Source organism: Silene latifolia, chromosome 11 (assembly GCF_048544455.1).
Source record: "Silene latifolia isolate original U9 population chromosome 11, ASM4854445v1, whole genome shotgun sequence".
Taxonomy (NCBI): domain Eukaryota; kingdom Viridiplantae; phylum Streptophyta; class Magnoliopsida; order Caryophyllales; family Caryophyllaceae; genus Silene; species Silene latifolia.
In genome coordinates, this window is record NC_133536.1 from 3,607,535 (window position 1) to 3,613,953 (window position 6,419).

The 6,419-nt window shown below is 36.6% G+C and overlaps 1 long non-coding RNA gene across 1 annotated transcript; it reads right to left on the reverse strand.

Annotated features, from left to right (window-relative positions):
* Window positions 1–253: 253 nt before the first annotated feature.
* Window positions 254–5,985, reverse strand: LOC141610664 (uncharacterized). Its single transcript, XR_012528370.1, has 6 exons — window positions 5,586–5,985; window positions 4,812–4,886; window positions 2,783–2,961; window positions 1,853–1,906; window positions 1,700–1,780; window positions 254–485 (listed from the first exon to the last, which is right to left on the reverse strand). It is a non-coding gene; the product is annotated as an uncharacterized LOC141610664 (long non-coding RNA).
* Between the last annotated feature and the right edge of the window lie 434 nt (window positions 5,986–6,419).

The window sequence follows — 6,419 nt, forward strand, 5'->3', positions numbered from 1 at the left end:
CAAGATAGTTATGCCAACATAGTTTTATTCCTGAAGTGTAACCAGATCGTGAATGGCACTACAAGAAACGCGCAATTTTGGGGCCAGAATCATTCCCAAAATGTGGATGGAGTTATAGATTACAGATGTTTATCTGCAAAAGGTAGGATTCACATTTGTCAAGATTAGCCCTCAGGTTCCTTTTTTGAGTGAAGTAATTGGAGTAAAAGCAAAGGAAAGCCGTGATTTTTATCATGGTTTGAAAAAACTCACATTTTGACATTCAATATTAATAACCTTAAATGAACGTGCTTCACATGCCCCAATCGAGTTTCGGATCATAAATTAGTTGCACTTCATATGTTATAGCTACATTACAAACCAATTAAATATCTAAACTAAAAGACTTGAAATCTGTTAATCGGAATTTCGCTATCCGCATCGTTGGAACTCTTTCTCCCATTCTCTTCATGGCTTTGAAATCAACTTCATCATCCTCGTCTCTCCTGCAACATAGCTTGGTCAGACATTTTAGTTACATATCATTATATCAATAACCTCAAGTGAACACAATAGATGTGAAACTCTCAAAAGCACTTAAACAAACATGACAATTCAACAAGATTTCATATCGTAGAGAAACGCACTTCTTGATTTCACAATACAAAAGTAAAGATATTAGGAAACGAAACAAGATCAGATATATCCCAGGACGAAACCGCTGGACTTTTATTTTTTGTTAATAAAGGCGAGTCCAACACTCAGGTACGGTATCGAGTACCCATAGCAAAGACGCGAAGCGTGAGAATGGTACGTGACTACCTGGGATAGTTTCGATTTTTGAACATATATTTGACATTTAGCATAATTTTGAAGAGCTGAGAGTCTGAGACCCCTTGGAACACATTTACATAAGGTAATGCATAGAGTACGAGTACATAAAATAACACTTAAAATAACACTGATAAGAGAAACATAAGAAAATCAACAACAAAGTAACAAACCCAGGAGGTTATGGCATAATGCAACCTCCACCTTGTTCTAATCCGATTGTAAAAGATAAATATTTAACACACAATGTCTGTAGTGAATGAACTTTGTTAAAATAAGTTCACCTGTTGGTTCTGTTATTAAGACACATCTCTAAAGGTTAAGCTCAGAAAGGACCTTCATCATATTTAATTCCCAATGTCGAACACTGTAACCTATCCAACTTTCAAGATTCACAACATGAGAAAATACTCCGTTCGACAGATTCACAATATTTTTCTTTTGATCCATTTAACTACTTCACGGCATTCCGTAAATAAATATAAAGACACTGTAAAATATCATAACACCCTTACAAAAGTAAGCATGTTGCAGTGTTGCACTATATTCACTCATCTACTGGTGCCTAAATATAAGCCTAATAAACATCTCCAAGCCTCCTACATTCTATTATGTAAAAAAAAAGGATCATATGTAGTGATTCCAATAAATGAGAGAATGAGCAGTACCAAAAATCCTAAAACTAAAATGACTCATGAAAATCAAGTGTACTTTCACGCTAGCGACAACTATGAATATTTGGTCAGCTAAGGGTTAATATTACTAATTTGAGGTTTTATTGTAAATTAGACCAATAGACGTTAAAGTTGGGAAGCAAAGTCCTAAATGGTATGGAGGTAGAAATTAAATAACGAATAATCATCAAAAGTAAATAGATAGGCAGCCTTACCCTTGTGTTAGCAACACAAAGAGGCTGTTTCCGAATGACCCAAGAGTAATGAGTCTTTGGCTCCATTGGAAATATGAAAACCTGAAAGAGTAACACAATTTGCATTAATCTGCTGTCTGCGATGAGCATAAGAAATACACTTGACAAACTTACCTTAACTCTACTCCTTTGTTCGGAGGAAACCAAATTCTCCTCCAAGCCCTTTTCCTAATGAACGAATAATAGTGTTAAAACATTGTCAGAACACTAATTTCACCTCCAATCCAAACAAGAAGTTACTGAACTTTAAAATCTTATTCAGAGTTGTCACTTTTAGCAAGGCTAAAGCTTTGGGAATGGCAATGAAACCCCTTCCATTGTACTGTTTATTTTCTTTCCTTATTAGCCCCTGGTTTATGTAACACATCAAATCTCCCTTGATCATGCTCAATAGATACTATTTCTCATAATAAGGAGTTTCAGTCGATAGTAATAATGTATGCAGCTCAATTGTGTTGTAAAGTAATCCTCTTGGAGTTCTATTTCTTTTTGGAGTTTATGTTTTAGTTCTTCATTTCTTTGTGTAGGTAGGAGCAGAAAAGTTGTACTTAAGATGGACTCAATAGCCTTTAGCCTTCGCGTGTTTTCTATTCAACTTTTGTCGTATAATAAAGCATTTGTGATATATTGACCTTAGTCATATATATGCTCATAAAGCTGGTTAATGCAATATGCAGTCGGTGTAACTCCTTGGAGGATGCTTTCTATGTTATTGGAAGAGAGATATTTGTTTGATAACTGGGTTTATGGGCTGCTGACAAGAATCAGGGATAGGGTCTAAATTCAAGGTATGTCTTTGTTTGGTGAGGTTAAGCAACTCCAACTACATTTGGTTTTTATAATGCTCTCACTGGAATCTTTTCCTAAAAATTGGCTCGCTAGGATTTAATATGTCCAATACATCTGGCTTTTAAATGAATAAAAAGGTACGTCTTTGTTATTTTTGTCAAGTAAACCATTTTAGCATAATCCAGCTTTTCCTAAAAATAGGCTCGCTAGGATTCAATTTGTCCAATACATTTAGTCGTAAAAGTATAAAACTACCTCTTCACGTTGAAAGCAATTCTCTGATATGTTCAATGTTTTGTTGTTGGGTGAAGTTTTTCAACAGGCTATAAAACTGAATGCTGGTTTAGACCATCCTAGATCATGAGCAATCACTTCCAAAAGGGAACGAAAGAGATTGTGAAAGCTGGTTTGTTAACCGTCATCTGCAACCAAACCTGTCAAACGAAGTAATTAGAAGGCTGGCAAAGCAAATATGTCAACCATAGCTGGTGCATGTTCCTAAAGCAGGATGAAGGCTGCATTGTTCACCCTACAAACAGACGCTCAAATTGTGAATATCACCCCTTCACAGTCTATGACAGTGTAAATGTTGTAACTGTAAGATCCTCAAACAAATGGCAACAGGGTTATTCTAAATTCAAACCTACACCTCTCTCTGACCGTGCTCCTTAAACACCAAGCCTACTTCCTTTTAAGGGGGCTGCAATGATTACAACCGCATATTATCCATTATCCCAAAACTATGTAGAGACCTGGGAAAGTGCCCACAGTTCAAAAATAGAAACAATTTCTTCTTAGCGGGCACCTGGACAGCGACACACGTGTCCTTTTTTTGGCTATTTTAGTTTCTCCCTAACATACTTAGCACTCGTGATGCTCCCACTAATTCAAACACTACCTGACTACCTAACTCGACGGACCGTTACAACCTCAAAGCATATCAGATCCTGTTCTATACTTGGAAACAACAGTGCGTAACAGCTACATGGGCTCATGCATACCACTTGTTATATGGTTCAAGGCGGCCTTTTTTTCGATTTTTTCATCTTACAACCCACCAGGCCACCACACAACAACACAATTGTTAAGAAACAGAGCAACGTGCAAGGTAAATGGCTAGACTGTACACAGATTACTTTAATGTTCGCCGCAAATGTTTTTCCAACTCGTACTTCCAAATATACAACCTTCCTCATATCATTTGGTCTAACTTCTTCCTCAAAACCTTTGCGTGAGAAACATATACGACTCAAACAAACAGACGGAGCCACCTACCACCTCACCATTCTGAAACACTGACTCTGATTCAATTACTTGCTGTCTTTTTTTCTTTTTACTGGTGTTCAGCATATATTCAGCTCATAGCCCATAATTTTAAGCAAGCAACTAAGTAAAACAATGTCCCACACCCAAAAGGTGCCCACATGGAAATGCAACGTAAAAATGTACACAGTTATATGGGTTGGCCTTGTATCCAATTCCACAGAACAACCTCCCCCAAAGACCTTTGCCTACAAATCTGAGTTTCCTTACTGGTTGCAATCGCCTAATTCCCCTTACGTTTTCCTATAAACCTACTGACTTTCATAGACACCCACAAAGTAGGATTTTCTGACGAGCTAAATCTACAATGAACGGATTGATCCTCAAGTTAGTCCATCTGACAATCACAGCATTAAAAGCGACATTTGAAAAAACAGAGCTGATAACCTAAATGTGAAGCAACCTAAGTGCCAACAGACACACTGACCATGTCAACATCAGATACGTTAAGCGTGCAACACATCTCCTAAACAACAAAGTGGCAAACCTAGGTGTACCGTGTACACTAAAACGAAACAAAAAGAGTACCTTGTGAAACTGCTTGAACTCTGGTGGTGTTGTCTCCGGAAGCCAAAAAAAATTAATAATATAACAGCATTGAGCAATGCTCATCAAAAGCAAGAAAGGTAATTTCTAAACTCATCAATCCCAAAGAAGCACACAGTTTAGTTTATAAGTTTAAAAAAAATGGCAATTGAAAAGAGCAAACTGATCTTTGCAAATGAGTGAAACAACTGCTCTCCATTGCTATTTCCATATACTAAGTATGCTCTCCATTGCTATTTCCATATACTAAGTATATATTAGCACAAAGCACAGACAACCTCACCACACATAAAGCAGAGGCAATGCTTATACGCCTAACATTCCAACAATCATCAATTTTATAGGCCGATGCAGTACCTAGGCCTAATATTAGACAATAAACCTATTAATTTATAAATTACCCGTTAAATGTTACCTCTAAGGAATAAACCAATGAAGGATCCATGGCATCTTCTTGAATCCTCAGCAAGCGGATCATTACACCACAAACCTACATAAACATGTAAATCCAAAATTAGACACAAACGGATGAATTCATCAATAAAACCTTTGAAAACATTAACACCAAAACCAAACACTTATCATCTAACACAAATTAGGCGGTGGTGATTTTAAAAAACTTTAGACAGGGGTCGTGTTTTGGCATAATGGCTATGATTTGATACCATGGCACAGATCAAAACAGCAGCTAATTAACAGCTAAAGTAAATGCTAAAGTAGAAAGTAAAGCATGTATGTCAAGGGTAAAAGTTGAAGGATGATAAAAGTTGGCTTGGAGCAAAAGTCCAAGAAAAGCATACCCGAAGAAGAAGAGTGTATACTGTAAAGGAACACTCCGCAGTGTCGACGGAAAAAGAAGAGAACTAACAAGCACAAGGAACATCGGCAAATTAAAGAAAGCTCACAACTTTATCAATCAAATCAATACAAAAAAAAAAAAATTGGGAACCATTGTTAACCAAAAACAATCACATTCAACATTAACCATACAAAAAAAAAAAAAAAAAATAACACGTGATCCTCCATTACTAATGAGGAACAATTGTTAACAAAAAATTGGGATTAATGGTAATATTTGATGTGGGAAATTGTTGAACTGAAAAATGCAGCACATAACTACTGTTCACAAAATCAATCATATAAACGACAATATCTAACAAATCACCACAAAATAGAAGAATAAAATTACCAGATCTGACATCTTGTCATCTTGAGACCTTCAGGACGAGAATCATGATTGGTCATTGTAAACATCGACGGCAAGAACAGTATGCGATGTTTCAGACATGAGTTTCTTGTAGAGGTATGACCCGATGTACCCGCCAGCGCCGATGGTCTTAATCGGTTTACCGACCAGATCTCCTCAGGTCGCCATTGTTGAAATTAATTTGGGCGATGAAAAAAGAGAGAGGAAATGAGGAAATACGAATTACAGAGAGAATGATGGAGAGAGAAGTGCAGTGAGGGAGTGAGTTTGAGAAAAAAGAATAGGGAGCTAGGTGTATTGCCGTACTGGGCCATAGCGCAACACACAAAACGCATCGTTTTCTAGAAAAAAAGAAGCAAAGTGATATGCCTTCCCCATATTTTAGTAAGAGGGATAGATATAATTCAAACCTTGGGACTTTTACTCTTTCACGGGGAAGTTTCCAGTGCCAATGTACCATCATTTGATTTCATCCTCCTTAATTACTCGCCTTGTATGTGAGGCATATCTTATGATAAGATCACAAGATTATCTTCATATGCATCTAATATAAAAAAGGGTTATTCTACATGGTAACCCTGTGTTTTTTCAAATTCTACACAGAATTTCTTTTCGTAGAAAGACACATGTGGTAACCCTCAACTCGCTAATGTCGCATTGCCGTGACCCTTAACTTTTTTTCCGTCAATTTTGTCCGTTAAGTATGTGACGTGGCCAATTGAATTTTGAGATTTTCTACATGGTAATCTTCTATTTTTTTAAATCCTACAAAATAACCATATTCATTTTTTTTACAAGAGAAACACTCTTAAAAAT